This window comes from Nannospalax galili, unplaced genomic scaffold (assembly GCF_000622305.1).
Source record: "Nannospalax galili isolate Female #2095 unplaced genomic scaffold, S.galili_v1.0 scaffold452, whole genome shotgun sequence".
In the NCBI taxonomy this organism is placed as follows: domain Eukaryota; kingdom Metazoa; phylum Chordata; class Mammalia; order Rodentia; family Spalacidae; genus Nannospalax; species Nannospalax galili.
Genome location: NW_008333659.1, coordinates 2,481,474 through 2,498,474, shown reverse-complemented (window position 1 = coordinate 2,498,474; position 17,001 = coordinate 2,481,474). Strand labels below are relative to the sequence as shown.

At 36.3% G+C, this 17,001-nt stretch overlaps 1 protein-coding gene across 5 annotated transcripts in view; it reads left to right on the top strand.

The window, feature by feature from the left end:
• The first annotated feature begins 10,836 nt into the window (after positions 1-10,836).
• Dgkb (diacylglycerol kinase beta) overlaps positions 10,837-17,001 on the top strand; it is a 772,948-nt gene continuing 766,783 nt past the window's right edge. For 2 of the 5 annotated variants that reach the window (XM_008828359.3, XM_008828358.3), the window contains exon 1: positions 11,420-11,816. The gene's annotated coding sequence lies outside the window, so the exon portion shown is untranslated. Of the gene's footprint in view, positions 11,280-11,415; positions 11,817-17,001 lie in introns of those variants that run through there. The other 3 variants (XM_008828356.3, XM_008828360.3, XM_017796961.2) reach the window with 3 other exon arrangements.

Genomic DNA, 17,001 nt, shown 5'->3' with positions numbered 1-17,001 from the left:
CACTACGTAGCCCTGACATTGGCACCTGTATGTTACTTTTTGTGCTGCTTTGTTAAAATACCTGACAAAAGCAACTCAAGGAAGGAAGACTTTGTTTTAAAGGCTTACAAAATGAGGCCAGGTTATTACAGCAAAGAAGATACAGTGTCAAGAACTTGTGTCCACTGGTCACATTGCATCCATATTCAGGAGAGAGAGAGGTGAATGCAGTGCTCAGCCCATTTCTCCCCTTTTGTTCAGACTGAGACCCCAGCCCATAGACTGATGTTGCCTACATTTATGGTGAGTCATTCTACTTCAGTTATCCCAGTGTAAAATCTCCCTCATCAATATGCTCAGAGGTTTATTGTTTCTATAATTCTAGATCCTGTCAAGTTGACAATCAATATTAACCATCAGAACACCAATTTAGTCTGACTTAGTCATAGCTAAAGGAGGGAATATCGATGATTTTTTGGCTGAAGCTGCGTAACACTAAATACTTTTTATTTAACCAAACTAAAATAGTTCTGAATTTTCTTGTAAAACTTAGCAACCTTCTTCCCTGCTTTATCACTGCTTGTCTCATTCCATTCTAATGTATTACATTACACCCAGATGATCACCCTAAGCACTCTTCCCAGTAAACCCCTTCTTAGGCAAACTAAATGTTTAATTACTGGTAGGTTTTTCTACTAATGTTATTGCTGGCAAGTTAAGTAGATTCTTACTACTTCATATACAAATTTATCACTCAGCAAACACAAAATAATTGAAAGATTAAAAGGTATCATTTTATATTTGATAGATCTGTTTGGAGATCTAGATAAAAACACCTGACAGTGTTTTTATTGGGATTTATCATATCCAGAAGCTTCCCTGTGTTTGGGAGGCTTGCATTCTAAGAACAGGGTCTGCATGATCTGAGATATGATCCTTTGTCCTCAGGAACTCTGCTGCCTTGATTTACATCCCAATAAGACTGTATTTAAATATATAAATCAGAGTTCGTTATAAAGCAAGGGAGCTGCAGACAGCCTGAAGTAAACAGAAACAAATATAAGTACAAAATAATCAGAATTCAGACGTACTTTGAACTTAGTTCAAACATATCTATTTTACTCTATCTTTCTCTTCTGGCATGTGTCTACTCTTTAAGTGACATATAATATATTAATACTTAATGACATAAAACTGCAAGGAAATACAAATCAGCGAATGGTCCATTAATTTAACTGTTTGTCTTTGTTTTTATTTTCACATCCTTGCTCTGAGGTTAAATGAATCACAGTGCTACTGCAATGTGGCTGTCCTGGATAATGTTGCCCGCAGGCTGGCCCTGACTTAAGGCACTCATGGAATGCCAGGTGGAAGAGTATCTTTCTCAGATGATGTAGGTTTGGAAAAGCTAGCCCGATTTTTAAGAGAAATAAAGAAAAACAGCAGATTTAACAATTGTCCTTAAATTTGTTCATTCAGTTTAGATGTGGATAATTAACAGATCTTCAGTCAGATGGTAGGCTTAAAGTTAGTGTTCCATTGATGGAAAACAAAAACAAAAACCTTTCATATTCCTGTCCCTTAAAGAACTTATAAATCAGTGTAGCTAACAAATGTCAAACAAATACAAAAAAATGTTATTTTATTGATAGTTCTCCTAAGCCTCATGAAAGGAGAATGATAAAAATATAAATACTTGAATTATGACACCAGATTATAAAATGAACAACACATGGGATCAAAAAATTTAAATTTAAATATTTTCAGCATTTGGACAGATCCTACCCAACCCACACCTCTGTAAGGATTTTGCCAATATTTCTTATTCCATGCATTTGTAAAATAGATAAAAACAAAAGAAGGCATAGTCCTTCCACCAATGAGTTTATACTAAAATTGGAAAGAACCACAGCTAAACTGATAACTATAATAATATAGCATGCTTTACTATATGTGTGCATTGTAAATCCAACATAGTCATTTGGATTAATAAATTAACTTTGCTATATATTTATTTCTTACTTTTGAAGAGCCAAGTATAAGTTGCAACAAATATGTGTGTACTTTAAAGAGATTATAATAAGAAAGAATGTAAAAAAACTTCCATTTAGAGCTTAATAATGATATTAAATGGTGATTAACTTGTATGTACCTGTGATATACATCAAAACTTATGTATGTGTCTGTGATCAAAACAATTGCATGAAGTTCTCAAATAATCAATAAAAATATTGTTAAAATGCATAAATTAAAAAATTAAATATGTGACACACATGATGATATTAAATGGCAAAGTAGCATGTGCCAGAAACTTAATATTAAGGTGGTTTAAAGCTAATGTAAATGTCTGAGTTACTTTTCTGTAGCTGTTATAAAATACCCTGGCAAATCAGCTTAAGGAAAGTAGGGTTTGGGGCTGGAGAGATGGCTTAGTGGTAAAGAGTACTGACTGCTCTTGCAGAGGACTCGGGTTCGATTTCCAGCACCCACATGACGGCTACGAATCGTTCTTAAGTCCAGTTCCAGGGGAATCAGAAGCTCTCTTCTGACCTCTGTGGTACTGCATGACATGGATGCACTCACATACATGCAGGTAATACACTCATACACATAAAATAAAAAATAAAAAAGAAGAAAGTAGGATTTATTTTAGCTCCTTGTTTGGTGGTGCAATCCATAATGGTGGTCCAAAATCAGGAGGCAAATGGAAATGATGCTTGTGTTCCATTTGCTTTTTACTTTTTACTAAAATGCAGACCAGGATACCAGTCCAGGGAATGGCACCACCCACAGTGGGTGGGTCTCAAATCTCATTGGCCTAATAAATATAATCTCCACAGACATGCCCGGATTGCTGTCCCCCAAGTGATTCTAGAATCATCAAATTGACAATTGAGAATAATAATCATAATAAATTATTTTCATTTCGAGAGTTAGTTACATTTTTTATTGGTTTAGCATTGGCTAATTTAGTGCATGTTGCCTTGCCTTAAATGTTCTAAATTAAAGTTTAAACAGTATTTGCCTATTGGAAGTGGAGAGGTGATATAAAATAGTGTTAGGGGTATCACCTCTGACACAGAGTATGAGGAGCCCAGGTCTTTGCCTCACCCATGAGTTCTAGGTTCTCCAATACATTAGTTAAGATCTCTTCTACCTTGTTCTTTCATCTGAAAAGGGGATTAATGTGTATCTCACAGGATACTTGCATAGTTAAATGAAGTGACATTTGTTTCCTGTGTATCTCTTAGGTCAAAGACTATTATAGAAGTATTGGTTTTTTACAAAAAGTGAACAAGTTTTGATGGACAAATGAGAAAAAAGAAACAGCATTAAACAATATGCTTTTCCAATCTTTAAAAATTCCTTGCAAGAAATATTTCTAACAAAAAGAAACTATTTACCATACATGCTACTATATCTATTTATATATTTATATATTTATACAAAGCATTATGATATCACAGTGCACTGAGATCTCATTCTGATTTCGCCACAGCTCCGCAGTTCTTGTGATCTCTATTCAGTGAATTAAAAGAAGACACACAGTGCACAATGCAAATAGAGTTTCTTCCTACAGAGTGAAGTAGCGCATGCCGAAGGGATGAGAGTGGGCAATGACCAAAGAGAAATGCTCTCAAGGGGTGAGAGCAGACTGTGTCCAGGAAGACCATTGCAGCAACATATATTTTTAGGTAAGTGTTGGATGCTTTCTTAATATTTCTAGGTGAGACAGCTTCCTGAGGGGTATTTCTCTGTCTCGGTAACTGACAGGCCTATCTGGAATTAACTCTTACAGTGAGGAACAGTAGTATGTCTTTTGTCTCTAGCAGAAAGCCTTGGCTAGGCAACACTAAATATCTTTTGGGTATTCATTTTTCCACACGGGGCCAGAGACAGACTCAGATCTCAATCTTTTGAGTACTGATTAAAGTCCTGTAGTTACAGTTCCTGGTTTATATAAACTGTTGATTAACATAGGTCCATCCTCAGGGACCTTCAAACCTGATAAGACCTGCGTAGTTTCCTAAGAACAACTTCTCATGATTAAGATGATGAATGGCAATTATTCCACCCCTATTCATGTAAAAATGCTTATATACTTATGTCTTTTCTGAAACTATTTGACCTCAAAAGTTATTTTAAAATAAAATGTGCAGGACAAATGTGATGTCTGAATTCAGGTCATATAAATTGAAGAAAAAGTAACTGAGTTTTTTTTTTAATTGTATAATTAATGTTTTAATTGTGTAATTTGTTCTTATTTTTCAAGACAATATTTATAATAAAGACCATTTGAAAACAAATTTGCATACTAGTTAAGAAAACATTTTAAACACTAGCCACATTTAAGTTTAACTGAGCTTAAGCCTCAAATTAAAATTATAGTTTAAAATTTTTAATTATTTTTATTTATTGTGTATGTGTATGCACATGGTCAAAGGACAACTTGCAGGAATTGGTGCTTTTCTTCTACCATGTGGGTCCCAAGGACTGAGTCAGGTCTTCAGACTTGGTGGCAAGCACTTTTACTAAAATGCTGGCCCAGAAGAATATTTTTATTTTCATCTCTATAAATTATTAAATTATTGTTCATAGTACTTCAAGATGAACTAGAAAGATGAATCTCCAATAATACAGTGTTTATACACTATTGGTGTTGATAAGAATAAAGAAACTATTAAGAAGCATACATGAATAATTTGAAAAAGACATTTCAAAAAATCATCCATCATTCAAGCAATCTTTTTTATATTTTATTTATTATTCTTATTTTATGCTTATGAGTGTATTGCCTGCATGTCATGCAATATCCACAGAGGTCAGAAGAGGGCCTTGAATCCCATGGAATGGGAGTTATGGATGGTTGTTAGCTGCCATGTGGGTCTTGAGAATGAAACCTGGGTCCTCTGAAAGAACAGTCAGTGCTCTTAACTGCTGGACCACCTCTCTGTCCGTCATGCAATCTTTTCTAATGCTGTTTTTCTTTTTTATGTGACATTTTAAAATATGGTGACAGTGTACTGACAAAAATTATTCACTGTAGGATCAAATGAATGAATTTTAACAGCCAGAGCTATTTGGGCTGTGTGGGTCACATAGATAATTAAGCTTTTCCTGGATCAGCTCTTCAGGCTGGAGGCAGAGAAATTGCACAAAAGAAAACCATCACAAAGAACATTAGAGTTCAATTTTTAAGTCATTTAATTGAGCCTAAAATGAGGGTTTTTTTTGCAAACACATTTTATTATTTTAATATCCATATTTATCTACTAGCCAGTAGAGACTGAGAAGGTTAATTTAAGAAATGCATCTCATTTTCTCACAGCACCTTCAAGGTCAAATACCACACAGATGGCTGATTTTCAACAGTGAAGATAATGAAAATAAATTTTGTTATTAAATTTCCACAATCATATTGTATTGCCTTTTCAACAGAATACTATTAACTCTCCCCCCAATCCAATCTACATATCTATTTTTAATATGTCCTGCTTGTGGCTATCAGCTCTGCTCCAAATGTTCAAACTCTTATTTTTAGGTTATCTGTCTTTCCTGAAGTTATAGAAATCTTAGTTTCAATTTAATAAATCTTAACAGATAAATCATATATAGGAGATATGAGAAATTCTATTCAAGCTTCAAACAAAAATTCTACATTTTATCTTAAATAATTTTTCTTTAAACTATAAACAATGGAAACCAGACTTAATCATTTAAATAGCCTAAACTTCAAGTATCTTTTTTCTTGAAATTTATAGGTGGTATTTTAATTTAGGTCTTAATCAGAAATAATGTGTTCTCTTTAAAAACATGACATTTACAATTATTATTTAATTCTATTTTATATCAATACAATTGAAAATCTTCTGAATATTGTACTGTATAGATCTTTGTGCATATACGAATATATTTCTATAATCTTAGAAAGAAACAGAAATGACCTCAATAGTGTTAGAGAGAATAATCAGATGTCCTTCGAGGGTTAGAATTGACACAGAAGATGCTGTTCAAGCTACCCATCTGGTTTCTTAAAATACAATAAAGAAAATGTCACTCTATAATATGCCTTGACTTTTTGTAAACCACTGACCTAAATAATAAAGGGAGGCCATACAACACAAAATAGGGACATTTTCAGGAACCTCATGTGGATGACCACTGCTAAATCAATCATATTGTACTCTACATCCATTGTGGAGATGGACAAAGAAATGACTGGGCTGTATTACAGACTGTTAATTTCCCACATGAAACTTCGGTTGTTGAATAACATTTTTTTTTTCTGTCATAGGATTCCTATTTCATGTTTTAAATCCTCTTTTGCTGCTTTCCTTTGATTTTCTTAATCATGTATTACTTCTACACTAGCCACTAGCGTCTGTTATTGATCATTCCTTTGTCAGGTGCTTTATACCACCTGCTACCTTTTTTGAAGCAGAGAAAGAATTCTTTCATGAAATTAAAAATTATTGTCTTTGCTTAGGTTAGCTGTTGCCCCTGTATGAATCATTTAGTTTCTGCTACCTCCATTCAGTTATACATTTATTTATAAATACATGAATTTTAAGTTTTTATAACTCAGATACTTAAACAGTAACCTCAGAAATGAATGGTTTCAATGAAGAGATGTACTATCATGAAAACCGCTAATTCTCTCTCTCTCTCTCTCTCTCTCTCTCTCTCTCTCTCTCTCTCGCTAGCTCTCTCTGTCCTCTACATCTACCATCTTCCTTGATTCCTTCAACCATTCCATAGGGCACATTGCTATGATTATCCTGTTTGTAAGTGAATAAACTGAAATATAGAAAGTACAATTTTCCCAAGGTCATGCAACTCATCCTTGACCTACTTGAAATTGAAGCATCTGTTTTGTACCCCATAGAGAGCATTATGGGAAGACTGGTAACATGTCTGGCCAGCAACAAGCCACAGTGATCTACTTTGTTACCTTCGTCTGCTCTAAAAGATGAGAATCAGATTAGATGAAGTCGAAGGACCTATTCAAATCTCATAGTTTAGGATCACTATTCTTTTTTAAAGGGAACGCAATATAATCATGTCTTTTCTGTATCTTCTCTAACCTTCCAACCAATAGAAAAGTTCTCAAGTGAGAGTGTTCAATTTAGAAAATTGTTCTTCTCATGATTTATGTCAAAGTTATTAAGAATTAAATCACATGACTACAAATTTGAAGAATTTGACTCTTCTGAAATATAAAATACTTAAAATATTCTAAAATTAAATGTAGGAAGACTTTTGTTTATTATACCTATAACCTTCAAAAGCAGATGCTCCGACAAACTGAATTGTTTCTTTTCCCACTATTTTGAAGCTAACAGTCAATGAACACACAAACAAACACATCTCAGAATATTTGCCAATACAATGAACATGGCACCTAATTTCTAAGCATAAGTTTGCATAAAAAGCTACAGTCAAAAGAGGATTCATAGCAACCAAAAGTAACTTATAAATACTTCACTCTATAAGCATCATTGTGTTGTCGTTAAGAGTCACCCTTAGCTCTCGGAAGACAGAGGCAGCTAGATCTCTCTGAGTTCAAGGCCAGTGAGTTCCAGGCAAGATGGTACTACAGGGACACCCTGTTTCAAAAATCCAAGAAAATTACCTTACTGATAATGATAAAAAGTTGGTGAAAGTCCTTAATATTTCAAGAATACATGTGCACATAGAAGTGTGCAACAAGCTAGTTTCTGTAAGCCTTTATAGCTAAACACTGAAGGCTAGATTCAGATTTGGAAGTAGAGTTGCAGTATACTGTGCTTCTGAGGTATCTGAGTAGGTCTTGATGTTAACCCTTTGCAAAGTGGCCTGGGAATGAGCTTCTGGGGATGTTACTAATTGTATTCGAAGGGTAGCAACCATTTTGGAGTAGTCTTATTTATTTATGCATATATTTATTATGCTGTGTTGTAGAGTTTGTTGATGGTAGACCTGAAAGGATGCTTAAAGACCATGATAAGTGAGTCACATCATTTTTTGTGTATAGTAGCAGAAAAAAGACAGGAAGAGTTCAGACACCTATGTCCTGTTGGCATAAATTATTTATTTTACTCGTTTGCATATTTATTTATGGACTATCCACTGTACATATGCCATGGAGTAAACACTAAAAGACGTAGAGGTGTATAAGTGAACTATACACATATGATTTTTTTTTTGCTGCTGTAGACTACAAATATTTGGCTTTTCTCCAGTAAAAGATTATCATAAAAGAATTTAGATTGGGAACCCAAGTGTTGACAATGAGGGAGATTTAGATGAAAATTAAGATTAGATCTTTCAGTCTGGGGACATGCTTTGACTGGCAAAATAACTGCCACACCAGCATGATGAACTGAGTTTGGATCTCTAGTAGCCGTGTAAAAAACCAGGTGCTGCACATGTCTATAATCACAGTGCTGGAGAGGCAGAGGCCAGAGGATCCTGGGGCTTGCAGGCCAGGCAAACTAGCTGAATTGGTGAGCTCCAGGTTTAGAGAGACAACAACCAATGTTGACTTCTGGAATCTTCCTTTATTTATGCACATATGCAATGTGAACCAAAGACGTGCACATACTACACTCACAAACACATGCAAACACCAAAACTCCATTGTTTCTACACATATAATTTTTTAAAAAGATTTTTTGAGTATTTAAAGAGTAGTTTTATTTGTCTAGCAAGAATTTTTAGACTAATTAATTATATAAAAATCCCCATAAATTTATTTTTTAATCTAATGATTAAGAGCTTGTTAGAGAAGTGAGAGGTGAGCAATGGTTTGTAAAGCACTGATCTCTAAATTTTCTCACTAATCCTCTGGGTGTAAGAGTTGGAATTAAGGACTGACCTCTGTCTTCCACTGATTATTTCTCGCCACCATTACCAAATCTTATGATTTTGTCAAAAGAATTGTTTGCTTTTTAAATCTGAGCAACACTGTGAGTAAAATTTAAAAATCCATCTAACTGGAGTTTACTACTCCTTATGATTATTTCAATATCTTTTCCCTTTTCCATCTTGTCCAAGACCAGATGTTTGTATTGAAAATACGTAGTTAATTATGTTCTTTAAGAAAGTTTGATTGCTTTTCCTATACATTCTAATATGAAATCAGAGTAGGGTAAAGGCAAAAACCACAACATGCTAAATTGTGACCCAAACTTTTTATGCTAGAACTTTGGAGCCAGAAGCAGGAAGATCATGAGTTTGAAGTCAGCCTACAAAGCATACTGAAGCCTTGTCTCACAAAAAGAAAAAAAAAAAAGCTAAAGCTTAACATTTCTGTTACAGTCAGTATTTGGTAGAGATGAATGTGACATGCAGAGTAAGTTTAAAATCAGACCTCTTGTATATTAAACAGAATTTCTTATCAGAGTGTATTGCTAAGAGGTTGAGACTGCTTCCTTTATGTGATCTTCAGTGCATATGTTTAAATTTTGAAGTTACTCTTCATATTTTTAATGATATTGTATTTTATATAGTACTCAACAGAAAAAGGTTAAGGGCCAAAATATGTAGTGCCATGTTTTATTAAGATTTTTATAATAAAGAAATTCTGGATAATGTGTACTTAGTATGTTACATGATTTTTTAATAAAATATTAATCCATGTTATTTTTCATTGTAATTATAGTAAAGTTGGTTTTGGTAACTTGATATCTATTGGAAAATTGATAAATGCTTTATTCATTAATTAGTCTTTGTTTAGATGAAGGCAATGATTTTCTTTCTGTTTTTAAAAATATTTACTTTATTACTGTGTGCATCTGTGTGTGGGTCTGTGCATGAGAGTGCAGTGTTGGAGTTACAGGCTGCTGTGCTGTGAGCAGCCCGACATGGGTGCTGGGAATCTAACTCAGTTCCCCTGGGAGATCAGCATGCACTCTTAACCACTGAGCCAACTCGTTCCAGCCCGGGAATGATTTTTCTTACATAAACAAATCAAGAGAAGATACGTTAATAATTCTGAGTTCTTTTTCTCTTTTCAGGAATTGATATATTTCCAAGGCCTTAGGTTTTTCCATGTTTTTCTCTGTTTTTTTTTTTTTTTTTTTTCAGTCCTTGATTACACAAGCCCTACAACTGGGAATTTACATGGCAAACATAAGAAGTGCTCAGAGCAAGGTAAAAATAATTAAAGCTATGCATTGTAAATAAAATGAAAAAAAAAAAAGTAAGGTTATTTTTAGCTCAGACAGCAAAGCTAAAAGTAGAATTGGAGTACTGTTCAGTTTACTGATGTGTGTGTGTGTGTGTGTGTGTGTGTGTGTCTGTGTGAAGGTTTTTCATGATCACCTAGTCCATAACAAAAGCACAAACATAAATTACTGCTAGAGCAAATAATATTACACACGAAGATGCTGCTAGTCCTTAGGGAAGGTTGAGAATGTCCTTAACTTTTGCTGACTATCACTTTATGTGAATATATATTGGGGCAGAAAATGAGTAACCAATTAGGAGAAAGGGAGAGTCCATCTGCAGCAGTTAAAAGTAGGTTTCACTAGAGTCTGCAGTTGATGGAATGGCAGTAATACATTGAAATCACAGTGGATACCCTATGGGGAAGCTGAGAGCTATTAAGACATACATATCTCTGCAACCTTCATTGAAGCCAGTATATACGCTCCTTAATAACCATTATGTTTCGCGCACTTTGAATCACATGACTTCATGAGAGGCTATATTTTTTATGACCAACTGCATTCTTTTTAACACATGGCTCATTGTTCTCTGTGTCCTGATTGGTTACAACTACATGCCATTTTTCCTCTTCATCCACTGTCTTTGCATTTTTCCTCATCCATCCTTCATCAAGAAGGAATGCAGCCGAAGAGGGCAGTACGTGGATTGGACAGGTGGTCACTGAGCAGCCCATTAGACTACACAGTTAGTAACGAGAGCAGAGTCAGGTATCGGATTCCCGGCAGAGGGGGAAATATACACTAAATGGTAGCAGTTACACACAGTCCAGCTTAAAGTCTCAGTAACAGACGCTGATACCTGCACAGTCTCCAGTGCTGCTTGATCATAACTCAGCCAGCAGTTAAACAGCGGGGAAACCCTGCCTCTGTCTCATTTCCCAGTGCTCCAACAGCAATAGTAGCAACAGCAGCTGCAGCTAGATAGGCAGGGCTGTTTATGCAGCCACGCAGACAGCCGCCTCACCACACACACACACACACACACACACACACACACACACACACACACAGCATACATTTCCAGAATCAAGGCGTTTTCATACAAATCCAGGACCAAGACGAGAGAAGAGCGTTAGGCACGGACAACAGGTATTTATTTCCTCTCGGACAAATTCAGTTTCTTACTGATGCTTATCGGTTTGCATAAGGAAATAAGCCGTTGCGATACCTAGCGTGTGTGGGAGACTAGAGAACTGGAGGTGGCCGAGGCAGAGGAGGGTGAAGTAGGAGGATGTGGGGAAGCGTGGGGGACTGTGGTGCCAAAATTGACTTTCAGGCTCCGGAAGCCTGCGTCTCTCAGCCTCCGCTGTTTTTGAGTTGCAAATGATCTGGGAGTGGTGGGTTGCAGGCAGCCCGTGCTTTGCCGGCTAGATTCCTGTCTTCCAGCCACTAGTTCCAACGCGCCGTGCGTTCTAGAAGGGGGTGGCTGTCGGGAGGAGGTAGCTCTGAACAGAGTTCTCGAAGCTCCGCTCCTCGGGGAAGCCTGGCTGTGTGGGAGCCGGTGACTGAACCGAGAGCGTGTGAATTGGAAAGGATCCTGAGAGCTGGCTCGTCCCAGTTCCTCTCCGGAAAAGCAGTCGCTCTCGCTTCAGAGATGCGCCTAGCCTTCGCCTGCATCACGCTGCAGTAAGTTCAGCTTGACATGGTTGGCAATTTGAGTGGCCTCTGGGTATGTGGTGAGGGGGAAGGGGAAACGAGAAGAAATGGCGAGGAAAGTTAGGAAAACAGAGCTTTGAATTTTCCATGCAAAATCTAAAAGCGTATTACGTCCCCTTCTCCTGCTCTAGTTATGAGGTAGTCGCCTTGCCCTGTTATTTGCTGCCGGGTACCGATTGTTAAGTCAGTGGAAAGTGCCCAGTTCATTGCGATTGTAGGCAACAAGACTGGCAAATGTGATCTGAAAGTTACTGCTGGGCAGTTTGCCTTTATGGGGAGAGAGGAGGGAGAGAAATCATAGAAGCTAGCTTAGATTTTCAGATGCCCCAAATGTCATAAATTTTATTCCAGATTTATTTTCTAATCTGCAAACAAGCAAGCAAAACAAAACAAACATGTCTTTCATTTTCCTTTTTAAAATTAAAATTAAACGTGAACTTGATCTGTAGCTAACTGCCAGGTGACAGTCTGGGCCACACTGATAATCTGATAAACATTCAAATTTTCCTCAGTGGGTAGAATGGATACTCCCCCTCACCCCCAGGTTCTTACTGCTAAAATAATCTCCACTGGGGATCCAGTATGATTTGACATCCTGTGATTTCATAGGGATGATTTTCATTTGGCTAACACTGTACTTAGGTGCTAAGCAGGACTGGTCCTTCATTGGAAGAAGAGAATGAAGACTTAAAGAACTTTAAAAAACTTCAGCCAGTTTTCTCAAATTGCAGATAGCCAACTGTTAAAAATAGGTCAGGCAAGGGCTGGCCTATTGTAAAGCAAATGACCAAATACACATGATTGCTGGCAGAATACTAACAGTCTTTCCTAAAAGGGAAACTAGAAATAATTAATCTAAATATGTTGGGGTTTTCTAGCCAGCTTCTCTCACACGGACCAGATTTTTTTTATTTTTATTTTTTAAGTAATGGAAATAAACAAACCAAAAAGAAATAAGAAGAATCTCTTAAGTATTAAATATATGTTAGCTGGAGGATCACTGAAGAAATTACTGTTTTACTATATTTTCTCCAAAAAAGATTGTAGCAAAAACAGAAGTTACCTAAAACAGACTCCAGGGTTTTAAAATAGATGCTTCCATATAGTAGCATAGATTCTCTGTAGGTCAAAGTGGTTCCAAATTTTTAAGGTATGTATGGAGGCCAGGCATGATGGTTTACAACTGGAATCCAGCACTGAGGCAGGAGGATTGCTATGTGTTCAGAATAGATTGAATTATAAAGGGAGTTCTGCATGATAGAGGGAGATGCTATATCCAAAAGAAAAATATATTAAAAGCTAATAACTGCTTTGAAGAGAAAAGTAATTCTAAAATCCTGTATTATGAGAAAAGAGAAAATTAAGGGCTCCATTTATGCTGCAATTTCATTTTAAATTGCATGACTCTTTCTCCAAACCATCTAATCTTTACTACTTTAAAAAAAAAAAAAAAAAAACCCAAAACAAGTCCGGGATATAATTTGAATTGTTTTGTCTAATTGGCTACTTATCTCAACATTCTCTAGATACAAAGGCTTATTCGGTGCTTTTCCCATCACCGTTGCTCAAATACCCAGTTACCACAGGCAATTCATCCTCATGCGACATTTCTTCATGCACAATCTCTACATGTGACTGAATCGCTGAGTAACATGTGATCTGGGAAATATATTTGTTATGGTAGTACATACATGACTGTGGTTAAAATAAAGAAAAAAAGGAAACCTCCATACACAAACCCTTAGAATATGGGTACAGTTTACAAGCAGTTCCATAATGCTCTAAAGATGAGAACCAGAAATCCAGCTCCTGAGCTCCTGCAAAGAAAACCAGGCCAAGAGCATCCATAGCAACTTATCAGGAGTTCTTTAAAGATAGAAACTTCTCTAGGTGGAGCTGAGCTGTAGCAATGTGTTTCCTTCACATTCCCTTTTTCATTCTACTTGCAAGAAGAGCTTGCATTACATCTGGGGTGAAGATTGTCAAAGAAATATTTTATAAATAAAACAGGGTAATATTGAAACCATTAACGAAGTTTGTGGGGACAGTGTCTGAACTAGGCTAGAAGCCTGTGACACAGGCTCTGCCTTGCATATTATTGAAAGAAAGAAGAGTTGTAGCCAGAAAAGCCAAAGTTAGCTGCAGTCCCACAAATCTAAAATTGCTCACTAATTATGACCGAGGTGATACACAGGCTAGAGATGCCATTCTAACATCATCCTGTTCTGGATGCTTTCTCTGGCTGGCTTCAGGATCAGAGCTGTATTTGAATATGCATGACACTGTTGCAGAATTCTCTTAAGAATAATACTTCTAACCCAGGAGCATACCCAGAGAAAGCTTCAGGCAACGTTGTGAAGATGTTTCACCCCTTCTGTAGAATTTTTTTCTCTCATGTAAAACACTGATATAGAATTTAACTTCAAGTGAGAGTTCTGCATATTTGTTCCCCATTAGATATTTTATGGAAGCAGATTCAACTCCCTAAGAGTTATCTGCACTATTTCCATGTATGATTTGCTCATCACACAATACATGAGCTGTTGACAGTTACTGTGGGCGCAGTAATTGCAGGTCAGGGAACTTTGAAAATATTGTCTCATTTGTGATACAAAAGCTATAGGAGGACGATCATAGTTCCCACCATTGAGAAGAAACTCAACCCAAGAAAAATGTTGAAGCCAACATATTTGGGAAATGGTAGGCCATGATAAGGTCCTGGGTGTGACACTCATTCCTAATCACTTATGCTACTTTTTCTACTAAGAAAGAGTTTTTCTGTGAATCAGGTGGCCTGAGCTTATCATTTTGTAGTTGTTGGTTGGGAGTGCTTGAGAAATCAGGCCAGGTAGGAGAGATTACCCTGCTCTCTTGCTACTCAAGATCGGAACCACTGAAATTGAAATATAAATTCACCCAAGCCAGTGCTGGCATGGTCATCGCTTGGATTTCTGGCATTACAAAATGTGGAAATGAACTGGGAATGGTGCCAGGAAAGAAGATAATGAGACTAATACGGAAGGAAAGAAATTGGAAGTATCAAAAGGGTGTTACTCCACAGGAGGCTGAAGTAAAAAGATGTGTTGTCCCCAGGGACACTAAAATACAAACTCCTTGGGAGCAGGTGGAGATCTTTAAAGTCAAAGATAAAGCACTGACTCCAACTTCTTCTAAGGTCTGATTATAAAAATTAGATTAAGCTTATCTTTGGGCAAAATTTATATATTTTTAGGAAAAAGGGGAAAAGAAAGATAATTCAAAAGAAAGCATTGGGAAAAAGCTGGGTGATTAAAAAAAACAAAACAAACAAACAAACAAAAAAAACAGTGAGGGAGATACCACTGGTTCTTGTGTAATTATTTCCTGAAAATCTGCCAGGAAAGCAAAAAGCCTCCTTTAACTAGTCAGGATAAAAAAGATGTTCATTGAGGTAAAATGTGAAGTGTTAAGGAGCTAACATGATTACTGTCACTTGTCTTCTTATCGCAGAAGACAAACACAAACAGGGAACAAAATGAAAATACTTGCAGGCATAGAGCCAAACAATATTTTAGGATCGGTCTTTCTCAGCATGCTAAATTTAAACAGCTGAAATTCTTTGTTTTTAAAAGGATTATCAGAGTCAACAATATGAAAGGAAGGATTTTTCTTTTATCAGGAAGTTTAGATTGTATTGTAAATTCAAAACACAATGTCTTTGACTCAGTTATTTGTGATTGGCAACATGCCAATCACTCCAGATGCCAAGAGCATAAAAACTGTTACGTCAAAATCAGAAAATACATGATGTGTTCCTTAAGGAAAGTTGATGTTACTGAGCTGTTCTCACATGCCTTTGTGATGAGGGAGATTTGCAACTACTTTCACATCATTGATCTTGATTCCTTCTCTTGTCATAGGTGACATTTCTTGTTGAAAGTAGAAACAGTGTTGAGGGGTGATTTTAAATGAGTATTAAATTGGCTCCCTTGCCCATAGGCTGTCACCCTCTTATGGCTTAGACATAATGGCAACAGCTTTTATGGAGTGCGTACCACATGACAATTGCTTTTATAAGCATCATATATTTAATCTTGATGATAACCTTACTTGATTATCCTATTCATAGTCTTCCTTCCATTATATAAAGAAGAAAACTGAGGAATAATACAATCAAGTGGTTTTTTTCACAGTCACAAACTGGCAGACCTAGACCTGGGTCTTAAATGCAGACAGTCTGGCTCTGGAAAGCATGCTTTTAAACAAAATGCTGAAGTTCACTATTAACTACCATGAGCTTATTATAACCCTGCAAAGTTTACACTAATCTGCACCTCCTTTGTCTCTGCTTACATTTGCTCCACTGCCTGTAATTTATTTCTTGACACCAAACTCCTCTTGCCTACATCGCATGCTGAAGTGTTTGACTTCATGGTGCATCTTTATCCTTAAGTTTCTCCTCTGGTGTCTCACACTTTAGGAATTACGTTCAGATTCTAACTACTAACGCAACAAACTGAGTCCACTGCAATTCTGTTTTCCTTTCCTGTCGAATATCCTGCAGACAGTGGAAATCATTTGATTTCTTTGCTAAGCAAGGGAGCCAAGGCTTTCTTGTCTTTGAAACTTTAGTGCTTTGCAGAACAATATTGGGACTCAGTAAGATTCCTTTTAATCAGCTGAATTTGATGTTCTAATTCAATCCACTGAAAGTATAGTGAGACCCACTTCCTTAATATTTAGAGTGAATGCCCTCCCCCACATTCTAGAGAATTGCATTTCAAAAGGCGTAAGGTCTGAGCCAGAGAATGAATTGGAATAAGTAGAACTCATGATTCTTATAAAATCACTTCTAACCCTTCTGTAGCTTGGGTTATGGATCCCTTATACAAAATACTTGGTACCTGAAGTGTTTCAGATTTTGCATTATTTTTTTTAAATTATGTGATGTTTCTATATACCAGTGAAATATGTTGATGATAGGACAAACATCAAAACACAAAATTCATTTTTTGTACACAATTTACATAGGTAGGCTGAAGGTTATTTCACACAATATTTTTTTGTGTGCCTGTGTTTTGACTGTACCTGCCAAATTATTAGCTGTGGAATTTTCTACTTGTGTTTCACACCTGCACTTAAATGTTTCTATTTTGTGGACACTCCAGATTTCTGT